The sequence below is a fragment of the Vulpes vulpes genome, chromosome 7 (assembly GCF_048418805.1).
Source record: "Vulpes vulpes isolate BD-2025 chromosome 7, VulVul3, whole genome shotgun sequence".
Taxonomy (NCBI): Eukaryota; Metazoa; Chordata; class Mammalia; order Carnivora; family Canidae; genus Vulpes; species Vulpes vulpes.
The window spans coordinates 54,732,525-54,744,850 of record NC_132786.1 but is presented as its reverse complement, the minus strand read 5'-3'; positions in this window follow the sequence as shown (position 1 = coordinate 54,744,850).

Sequence of the window (12,326 nt, the reverse complement as noted above, 5' to 3'; positions counted from 1 at the left end):
AGGCAGAGGGAGGAGCAGGCTCCATGCAAGGAGCCTGATGCGAAACGATCCCAGGAGCCTGGGGTCATGACCTGAGCCAAAGGCAGATGCTCAACCACTGAGCCACCCAGGTGCCCACACTCACTGGGTGTTGTAACCTGTTTGCCTCGGCTGTTCCATTTAATCTTTACAACTCTCCTTAGAAGTAGGTAATTATTTTATTAATTCGTGGACTGAAGTTTGGGGAAGCTCAGAAACTCTTCAAGGTGGCAAAGATGGGATTTGAAACTGGATATCCTCTCATCTAGAGCCAGTACTTTGGAGTAATGCACTGCAGAGTGAGCAAAATTCTTACCTAGGCCTGGGCTTCTCAACTGCTAATGTCTGGACAGCACCTCCATGGAGTAACGAGTAACGTGCAGATTTCTTTCTCTCTTTTTCCTTCCATGAGAGACTGAGTGAGTGAGCAGTGCTGGGGAGTGGTGAGAACAGGGCAAAGTTGAGGGAGAGAATCCCAAGCACACTCCATGCCCAGCTTAGACCCCCGAAGCAGGTCTCTATCTCACGACCCTGAGATCATGACCCGAGTTAAAACCAAGAATCAGACATTTAACTGACTGAGCCACCCAGGGGCCCCACATGCAGATTCTTATTCAGAAAGTCTGGGTGGCTCCAGAAACTCTTCCCGGGGCCACACTCACAGGTGATGCCAATGATCTCCACCATTTAATCACCTGATAGTATATACACATAACTTATAGGTGTTTTTCCTTTTAATTCATTGTTGAGCCACCTTTCTCCTTTCTTGTTCTCCCTTTTCTCTCTCATTTCTTCTTTTACACCTTATCTTAAACCAACATCTTAATCTTGAGTGACAGTTATCATTTTGGTCAATGATATTGAAGAATAAATGATTCCTTCCATATTTGACTTTTATACACTGCATGTTCTCTCCTACCATTCGTGTGGAGAAGGCCTCCTAACGTCGCCCACATCCTAATCCCTATGACCTGTGATTACATCAAGCTATAATAGAGGGGAATTGAGGTGGCAAATGGAATTAAGAACGCTAATCAGGGGATCCCTGGGTGATGCAGCAGTTTAGCACCTGCCTTTGGCCCAGGGTGCGATCCTGGAGACCCAGGATCGAATCCCACGTTGGGCTCCCAGTGCATGGAGCCTGCTTCTCCCTCTGCCTCTCTCTCTCTCTCTCTCTCTCTCTCTCTCTCTCTCTGTGTGCGTGTGTGACTATCATAAATAAATAAAAAATTAAAAAAAAATAAAGAGATCCATGGTCTCTTAAAAAAAAAAAAGAATGCTAATCAGCTGGCTTTGAGGGGAGGTGAGTATCCTCACATTAAGTTTACCTAAGCAACTCTATGGAATTGCTGCTTGGACATCCATTTTATCTGGCCAACTGGCCCCTGGGGGCCTTACCCTGGCTTTACCCCCACATGCAAGCATTTGCCTGAGATAAGAGCCCCAAGAGTTACCAAAAAAAAGTCAGTTCCTGATATGACTTCCCCGGCAGCCTTGGTAATCAACAATTTCCCCTGCCTTGTCGAGCCTTCCCCTTGTGTGCTGCTTACTAAGACCCCTGTGTAGCTACCAAAGCTGCTCTTTTTGGTTTGGATTGACTAATCCATCTTTGGCCTGGGAACACCAAAGCGCTCCACCACTGGCGCTAATACAGGCATGTGTTCCGGGTCCTGCTGGCCTCTGCATGCGCACTGCCTGGACATCCCTGCGCGTTCCCTCCCAGCATGCCATGTACCTCTTCTAGGATCTGTAAGCAATAAACTTCTCTGTTTCAATTTCTCTTGTGATTTGCTGTTGAAACTCAACTGACCATATGGCACCCTGAGCTCCACTTAACAAATGTTAATTTGACAGTCATTACACCTAGATTACCCAGGTGGGCCCAATGTAATCCCAAAGGTTCTTATGGGGAGAAGACAGGGGCAAGAAAGAAGGAGAGTTGATGGTGGAGTGAGAACATGACCTCCTACTGCTGGCTTTGCAGTTGGCAGAAGAAGGAAGGAAGTGACTTCTACAAGCTAGAAAAAGGGAAGGCAATGATTCTTCCCAAGAGCCATCACAAGGACCCAAGCAGCCATGATAACATGTTGCTCAGCCCAGGGAGATCCATTTCAGCCTCTGACCTCCAAAAAGTAAGATGATAATTTTGCACCCTTTAAGTTACTACATTTGTGTCATTTGTTACAGCATTGATAGAAAACTAATGCACCAAGATACTTCACTGTGTTGTGTGAGGCTGACCTTTGTGAGACTACCCTTCAAAGCCTGCCCTCCAGTATTGTCGGCTTAGGGTATATATTTCACTTGCAGATAGAAAAGAGAAGGAAAAAAAACTTACAAAGATGCCCCCATATAATTATAAAATATACCTTTTTTTAAAATGAGAATTATCACTGGTGAATGGGCAACATGCTTGGATTTCATTTTTTTTTCTCATAATATTAGCAAACCACAACATAAAATGTCTTTAAAAGCAGGGGGATGTATGAGGAATGTTCTTTCACTGTAGAAAACTATCGAGAAAGAATCAAGAGTGTCAGGAACATAGAATAGCATCACGAGTCAATGGACTCACGGGGGAACTATGTCTACCACAGGTGTTCAAGCGCTGTGTTGACTTAGCTATGACATTGCACCAACAGTGCTTGCAAAGTGACTGCCTTTCTCTGCCTCGTGTGCTCCCTTTCCTGGGGTCCAGGAGGAATTCATGCTTCCCCCCCCCCCCCCCTGCAGACTTTGAACAAACAGGTAAAATGCACACAAAAGCATACAATAAGGTTTCTACTTGGTAAATCCTGTACAGGACAGTACCATTCCTAATCTACGATCTGTAGCCCTTAATTAATAAAACATTTTATTTATAAATGATGCCAGTTTCTATTTTAAAGGGAAAACTCTGTTCCCCAATTCTTAAATACAAGACAAGGAGAAGCACAGCACAGCACTGCAGTTAATTATCTGAAGGTCCTGAGTTCAGGATACTGTTTAATTTAGCACCTACCCAAGTGGATCATCTTGCTCTCTGGGTCCTGATTTGCACCTGGGCAGAGTCTGGCCTCTCAATGCGGCACCGCTGGGTTGCCTTTGCTTTTGCTCAATGCGGATGAGTAGATGAGAAGATTCTCCTCCCTCCTACTCTATTCACACCTTTTTTCCTCCGTCCTCCTTTCGCACTCTGATCTTACACTAGGTAGCCCTGAATGGATGGAGGCGTTATCAGACTCCACAAAAAGCTTTTTATAAATTGGGTATAAATGGCTTTTTGTTAATCGTAATTAACAATTCTCTGATAAAAGCTTTATTTTTCTGTGTGCTTTTATACATCATGTCTTAGAAAGCCCTAGAAGGAAATTACAGTATGAAATTTTGACATTGCATTTTGGTACTTGGTCCCAGTAACATCCTAGTAGTGCCAAAATTCAACCTAAATCATAAAATTATAGAGTTCTTGTACCGCCACTACCATTTATAATATCTTAAAATATGCTTGGGTTATTGTAACAGATCATATGCCAGCAGATAGCTTAACAGTGATTTAGTAGTGGGATGAATCACATAAAAGACACACAAGATAAAAATTGATAGTAACATGAATGATGATACTTCCGGGTTATTTTTAAAATATATAGAAGCTACGCTGTTATTAGTAACTTTAGTAACTGCCTCTTAACATTTCATGTCTGTAAGAATATGGTTTGATCACAAAGTTTGATTTCTAAAATTAAATTGACCCCCCCCCTCCTTTCATGGATTTCAGGCTTGTGTTCAAGCTGACACCACTATGTGTGTCAACCACCACGTGTACAAGCTCAAAGTCATTATTCCAAGGTGACCCCCAGTCTTGCCCTACTCTGCCCTAAGCTTGCAGCAGACCTAATGTCTTTAGATTTTAGGCTACTTTCTTGAAGATTGAGTAAAAGGTAGAGTGAGGTTAAGTGTTTTGAAACAAATGTAGGATAAAATATTCCCCGCAAAATGGAAGGACAGACATGCAGAATGTCACCTATGGATACAGCAACATTTTGGCCTGACTCTCCCATCAGAGTTAGTACAGGAGAAATAATAGAAAGACCAGGAAACAGAAGCAGAATTTAATTTACTCATGCAGGTAAAGCATTATAATTTGTGTGTACCACTTGCTTACTCCCTTGAAGACTGGTGAACAGACGCAAGTCAAATGTTTTATTGCAATGATAATAAAAACTGTACAGCTTTCATACCACTGTACTAAACCTAAAGTCAGGAAAGGAAATGTTTTCTAGGGGAAAGGGATGATAAAATGGTGATATCTGCTGTGGCTAATGCTGTGGGTTTCAGGGGAGCCACAGTAGCTGTAGGAGAGACAGATGACAAGCTTTGCTTAGGCTTTCCCTTGAGTCTTATCTCAAGGGCTTTCTATGACATTGGCAATGATTTCTCTCTAGAAAATTGATTACCAGCCCCTTTCATTTTCATTATTAATACTTACAAAGAAAACACGCATTAGTTAACAATTACGAAAGTAATGAGAATTGTGGGATTCTACTGCATTGTATTTTCAGAACTTCTAAAGCACTTTTGGTTAGGTCTTTATGCTTCATACATTATTGAGATGAACAGTGGTATAGAAATATTTCTAAACATAAACTATTTTTCTCCTATCTCTGTATGTAGCAATATTTGTATAGCAGTTAATGAACTCAGATCTCAAAATTTGGATACAAGAAATATTATATTCAATTCGTTTTTAAGGACACACTTGATTCAAAATCAAAAGCCATACTATGGTCTGAGTGTTTCTGTGCCCTCAAAATTCATAAATTGAATCCCAACTGCTAAAGTGATGGTAATAGGAGATGGGACTTCTGGAGGTGATTAGGTCATGATGGTGATTCCCCCAATAAATGGGATTAGTGCCTTTATAAGGGAGACTCCAGAGAGATCCTTTGATCCTTCAACCAGACACCAAATCCAGTGGTTACATGGTGACCTCTCAGCCACCAGAACTGTGAGAAATTAATGTTTGTTGTTTATAAGCCACCCATTCTATAGTATTTTGTTAGGGCAGCCCAGATGAACTGAAATGGCTATATTCTGACTTCCACATGCCACCAGGGTATAACAGGCCTCCCACAGCCCTATTTCAGTGGTGAGGGTCTTCTGAGTCCTCTTCTGTGCCAACTGAGGACAAACCAATGGATAAGACTGAGCATTCCTCTGCCTAATTGGTTGTGAGTGCTCCTTATCTCCACTTTCCTCTAAAGTCTTACTTTCTCCCACCTCTATGCAGAAGCAGGGCCAGATCCTAGAAGACTTCCCTCTTCCTAGTCTATTAAAATTGAATCCCTTTCTACCTCCTTGACCTCAAAGGCTTTCTCCTTCTGCCTTCCTTCTCAGACTCAGCTAGCTTCATTTTCTCAATAGGCTATGCTTTTACAAAATAGAGGTCAAGCATTGACTTTGTGGTGCACCTGCAGTCTGCCCTGCCAAAAAAATCCCTGAAGCAATGAAGCCTAAAAACAACTATAATTTGTAGAATGCTGGAGCAGAAAATACAAAGACCAAAACACAAATTACTCTTTTAACAAATTACCCAGTAAGCATTTTAGCTTCAAAAAATTTTTGAAGGAAATATTATCTGGGCATACGTTTATTACCAAAAACGATGGGCATAATTAATAGAATTTTCTAGTTTAAAAGCACACCCTAGTCAGTAGTAAGTCCTTCAAAAGGTACAGGAAGTCAACTGGAACATTTTAAACATATGTTATCATATGCTCTTATTTAGGGTAACAATATTCTTAATATCATGCACACTCATTTCACGTAAAACAGACTATAGTAGGCTAAGTCAACCAGAAACTAAATAAAAATATATATAAAATCATATTTTATACAACAAAGAAAAACAAGGTTATCAAAGAAGTTATGTTTTCTATAAAATAAAATAATAATAAAAAAAAAACAGCACATTTTCCTCACCAGAGACTCAGGGGCACTGATGTATTATGTTGTTGAGATTTGAAAGTCTCATTCCGGTTGTGATTAACACTCTTGCATATAACAAGCAATGCCTTAAAAATGAAAATCTATTTTCCTTTTTTTCCCCCTCCATTTTCATTGCTTTCTCTCAACTACCACTTAAAATTCAAGTAAGGTTTTTTTATTACTAAGGTCACATTATAAAATAGCACATAAGATGAAAGTAATAGAGTGTAGCCAAAGAGGGGCGTGAAAATGAACACATAGAAGCCAGCGTTGCTTGCGTGCAGTTTCAGTGGTGTTCATTCTCATTGGATCTTTAAGGTAGGCTGACAGGAACAATCAGGTGCCTCATAGATCACTGACAGACCTCAGGAAGACAGATGACATACAGAATAGCAACCCCACAGAAATTAAACAAAGCGCTGGAATAACAATTAACATCTTTGGGGAGAAAAGTGCTAAGGAGGAACATTGCTAATTTTAGGGCACAAAACCAAGTCTACATGACATCTTCATCTTGGTGGCAGTTAAGCCCACAAAACAAATGCAGTGATGCTACGAGTCTGACCATGTGTTTTCATGTCTTTTTACAATGTATTGTCAAATTTCTGATAGGTTGCAGGCAGATATACTTGTGAATTATGCCCTATAATTTATGGGGCATGGATCGTTTTAACCCTTGCCCCACTCCCATGACAGGAATGCAGTTTATCAGTAAGCAATGGGACTGACTGCCTGAGACAAGTTGAGTCATGAAGATTTTCATTCCTACCCTGCATAGAAATGACTGAGCACCTGGAAAGTGAAATTTGGGAGCTTTAGAAAGCTCCCTGGGGACAGGGTGCTATTGTATTCTTAAAGCATGAAAAAAAAATGTGGATTTCGGGAAAATCTTAAACTTATAGAAATGCTTTAGTATGATATGCTCATAGGCCATATGAGGTTTTGAGACTGCAAAGTTAGTAGCATTGTTGAACTTTGCGTTTCTATATCATTGAAAACAGTTAAGATAGAGAAGATTGCATATTTGGAGTCCTGAAATTTATATAGATGGATTCCACTCAACCAGTATCTTGAAATAGTTATATTTTCATGTATTGTAACGTTTTTCTTTATGACGATTTGTGTTATTTTCTAATGCAATTCCATAGCAGAAGAGGGAACAAAGGTACACGTGTGTGATGGTGGGTGGGTGGGTGGGGGCATCTAAAATAAACAGGTGAAAAGAAAAGTGGTCTCCCTGAGAAGTCCTTTTTTAAAAAAAAAAAAAATATTTATTCATGAGAGACAGAGACAAAGGCAGAGGGAGAGGGAGGCTTCTCAAGAGGAGCCTGATACAGGACTGGATCCCAGGATCATGAACCCAGCTGAAGGCAGACGCTCAACCACTGAGCCACCCAGGTGCCCCTTCCTGAGAAGTTCTTAAAGGAAGACTATCTCATGTGCCACTGATGACCATCCCCCCATCAAGGAAAAAAGGACCAAAAAACTCATCACTCAACTTTATTCTCTGTAATTTAAGAATAATATTAAAGTGTTTTAGCTAATATACATTTTTTATTACAAAACATCTATTTCATCACTAACCACACCACTTTTTGACTGTAGATTATTGCAGAGTGCCAACTGAATGTCCTCATAACCACATCTCCAATGAACTATTAACCAGCATGTAATTCAACTTTGTAAAGCTATGGCATACTCTGTGATTTTCTTATTTTAATGCATGGAAATCTTCAATATTTAACTATATCACATGAAAATAAAGCATCGATTAATCACTGGCTTAAATTTGGAAATTCAACTTGTCTGAATGAAATTCTTTTCCAAAAGAAATAATTTGTCTAATATTATGATCATTGCCAATAAACATTTTGTAGGGGATCCCTGGGTGGCTCGTGTTTAAGCGCCTGCCTTCGGCCTAGGGCATGATCCTGGGGTCCTGGGGTCCTGGGATCGAGTCACATCAGGCTCCTGCATGGGGCTTGCTTCTCCCTCTGCCTATGTCTCTGCCTCTCTCTCTTCCTGTGTGTGTCTCATGAATAAATAAATAGAATCTTTAAAAAATATTTTGTAGTTTTTATCTCACAATAAAACTTAAGTGTGAGCTTCTTCACTCATGTGGCAGATACTCCGATTTTGTTCACATCAAGAATAAAGTTGCCCAAACTCATTCAGTGAAGTGGCCCTATCACAAACAGAGGTATGCAGTGATCTAATTAAAGGGAAATTTCTTGAACCAAAAATTTGGTTTATTTAGAAATCTAACCCTGGCATCCTATAACCTTTTCTTATCAACTCTTCTACAATTCAAATCTAAGTAAATTAAAAGCTAATCCAGAGAACCTCCTGTCACTGCGAGATCTGTAAAGAGAGATGATGCTCTAAGACCAGGGCTGTCATTTGCTTTCCTCACACCGTTAGAGATCTTCACTAATATGTGCTTGTTACTTAGCAGTAAAACACCTTCCCTACCTTGCTACTGAATAAGATAAATATCTTGAGGTTTCCTAGTTAAAATTTTCCTGATTAATGGCTGGAAGCTAGTAGGTTACAGATGGAGTAAGTATAATCGTATTTATCCAAGTGTATGTTTAGAAGGCCATAAAAGGAAGACAGCCCTAGAAACCTGGCAGACATTGACAAACGTGGGCAGGGGGAAGGAAGGTGGGGTGCAAAACCCACCCTGGTTGAGAAACCCTAACCGATGCAGATGAAATCTATGGAGGAAAGAGAAATCAAGGAAGCTTTTGATGAGCATGGGGGCAGATGGAAGATGTAGGAAAGCAACGTGCCATTTGAGTATGGAAGTTCCAGCAAATAAATGCCAGCTGCCAGATTTTAAACCTACAGTGACATAAAGCTGCATAAAAACTGTAAGCTCCTAATTTCTGTGCATTAGAATATTCAGACCTTAGAGACAGAGACCTGCCAGGAAAAACCAGACCGCCGTAGGCCAGGCAGGTAGAGAAAACCCGCCCCTGATGCTGCCCAGGAGAAAGGCTCCTGGGAAGGAGGAGCCTGCATCAGATGCGTGTCTAGGCTCCCACTGAAGACACTCGCCAGATCTGGAGCATCATGAGGGAGGAGGCCAAAGAACCAGACTCTAAACTCCAAAGAGCCAAATTCAATCTCACACAAGGAGCGAGGACATAGGCATCAAGATTCCAAGAGCGTTGCACCCACAAAACCTGAACAAGCCAAGCAGGGGCTCCGTCTACACTACAGCGACAGCTGTTTGACCTGGTTCAATGCCAGGTGGACTTGGCTCCAGTCATTCCTTCTGCCTAACATAGAAGAAGAAAACCTTTTCAGGCACAATGGAACCTTCTCTGCTGCTGGATATGTTGTTTATCCGCTCCAAGAGGTGGTTACAGGTGGAAATATCGAATGTTCCCAAGCCTCAGATTTTAGGGCATTCTCCTGTGTTCTCAATTAAAAAGCATAATGATAATAGCAATAATCATAATTAGGAATTAAGTGCCTAGAAATCCACGATCCGCAATAAAGCATGAGTCTTGGAAGTAACATCTATGTAATCCTCCTACTCCCTGACCACTCAAGCCCCCTTCACATCTGTCTGAATTCCACATTCATTATCTTTTTGCCTTTTCTTGTATTTAGTTTCATCATGTCTGCTTGTGTTCCTAAAGGATGTATGTGGCTGCTTTTTGAGATTTTTAAATTAGTTTGTCTTTCTCACTGCGTGTCACTATCTTAAAAGTAATATGCCTCAAGGTCAGTCGTCTATAGCAATTATTCCCAGTGGCCATTTATTTCATTGATAGATTTCGTGTTTGCTCTAGATAGATTTTTGAGCCCAAGTTTTTTTGGGATTCCCCCCTTCATGAAAAGTTGGAGTGTCTTCTCTGCCCTCCATGCATACTAGGGTACCTCTAATGGCTATAATCACATTGCCTTTTATTCCTTGATTTTAATATGATCATATATCCGTCATTTCTTCCATCCCATTAGTTTTATTTTAAACACATTATATATTGTCCCTCTTTTATAAATTGTTCGTTAGTACTATAATGGCATTCGTTGGTTCTCACTTTGCTTTCATAGCTCTGCAATCTTATTTCAACATATTCTTTTGTTCCATCCGTTTGTATTTGAACAAAATGATTTACTGACTACACATCTTGACATCATTCACCTCTTCTCTCAGACCAGATTCTTCCAAACATCAAGCCTCTCTGGTTAACTTCTACTTTTCCCACTTCTCTTTAGCCTGCAGCCATTGGAATCATTGAGCAGAGAAGCCTCTGGGGTAGGAGTGAGCTATTCACAGGCACTTGACCTTGACTCTTTTCTTCCATCTCCCTAAATGTTCTCACCTAAGACCCGTCCAGCAAAACAGGGTTGTAGCTCAAAACTGTGGAATTGTAACCCTTTTTCTTTTCTTTCTTTTTTTTTTTTTTTAAGATTTTATTTATTTATTTGACAGAGAGAGAACATAAGCAGGGGGAGTGGCAGGCAGAGGGAGAGGGAGAAGCAGGCTCCTTGCTGAGCAGGGAGCCCGATGTGGGGCTCAATCCCAGGATCCTGAGATCATGACCTGAGCCAAAGGCAGATTCATAACTGACTAACCCACCCAGGCACCCCCTCCCCATTTCCCTTTCTGAGTAATACACTAAACTATGGGAAGCCATGGGAAAATTGCAAGCTCGGAAAAATTGCATGGTTGGGAATAACAGACTGCACAATTCACCGCACACCCTGACCTCCTGAATGCTTTTGCAGCCATTCTTCCTGAGACAGAATGGTGCTCTGTGGATGTTTCAATTATCCAGAGTAGTCTACCAGTTTTTGTAGTGGAAAGAAGAAAATTAAAAAAATAGAGTGTCGATCTTGCTTATGAATTGAAAACGGTGTCATGTTCCCAATGACTACTCCTAGAGAACAGACCAACTATATGAGGGACTCTGGTGACAGTTCTGAACTATTTCAGCTAATGTTCCAGTGGTTGGGAGACCGTATTTGGCAAAGAGTCTCTTTGATGAAGAACCAGTGAGGTCAAACCATGGTCCAAGAGGAGTGATTGACCATGTACACATTTTGAGCACATGCATCTCCATGAAGAATGCCTACACTGAGTTTCTTATCTTGAGATTAAGGCTGGATGATAAGAGGTAATGGTGATTTGTGCCTTTTTCTTCTGCAACTGACACATCCAATACATTAGCTTCTCCATTCTTAATTAAGATCAAACTGTTTAGTGCTCATATTGATCCCTATACACATGTGGCTTCTAAAAGACTAGGTTAAGCTGCTTTTACTTCTCTTAATCCAACAATCTGACTCTGAAGCCCCTTAAAACCTAGGAAAACCAGGAGAGTATAGGGTCACAAGACAGGATAGTTCATAACACCAAATGCTTTAAAGAGGTTAAATCAGATGAGGAAAAAATGTGTCTTTTGGTTTTTAACCAAAAAAAAAAAAAAAATCTTTACTAAAGTTTAGGGGAGGCTAGATAACAGAGAGCTAAGTGAACGGGAAGTAAACATCGTGTTCAATGTCACAAGCTGCATGGAAAGGGCATAATTTAGGGCAAAAATAAAATTTCCTCCACTCTTTATCTTCCTAAAGATAGGGAAGACGTAAGCATGCTTACATATTAGTGCAATAAAGTCAAGGGGATTCCATGTGAGACAAAGGTTGATCTATGGCGAAAACAAACCATAAAAAATAACCCACCTAAAGTCCCTCTAGTTGAATGAAGAGAAGAAAAGAATGTATCTCCCCCCTCAATCTAAATAGAGGGATAAAAATCTAGAGCGTCACTAAAATAACTAGTGTGCAGCTATCATTCTTAAGACTAGGAATTTTTGAATAATAGTTTTATTTAGGGGTGCCTGGGGGGCTCAGCCTAAGCATCTGCCTTTGGCTCAGGTCATGATCTCAGGGTCCTAGGATGGAGCCCTGCATCTGGCTCTCTGCTCAGCGGGAAGCCTGCTTGTCCCTCTGCTGCTCCCCCTACTTGTGCTCTCTCCTCTCACTCTCTCAAGTAAATAAAATATTTTTTAATGAAAAGACTAGGAATTTTGTTTTATGGCCTTTTTAATCACTTAAAAATGCTAAGAATTTCTTGTAAATATTTAAAAAAGGTTCTAGTAAGTAAATAAAACTCCAGTGTTCACTGGCACTGAATAAAGACAGTGGCACAGAACCGATCCATCAAACAAGAACCAAGCAAAGAGGAGAGCATCCTGGCCATCTTAATTAGCATGTCTACAAGGGCACACCAGGTTTCAATTCCTTTTAATTAAAAAATTAACATATATTGATATGGGTTTTTTTTTTTTTTGTTAACAGTTTTATAAATGTTGAGGAAAGTATTG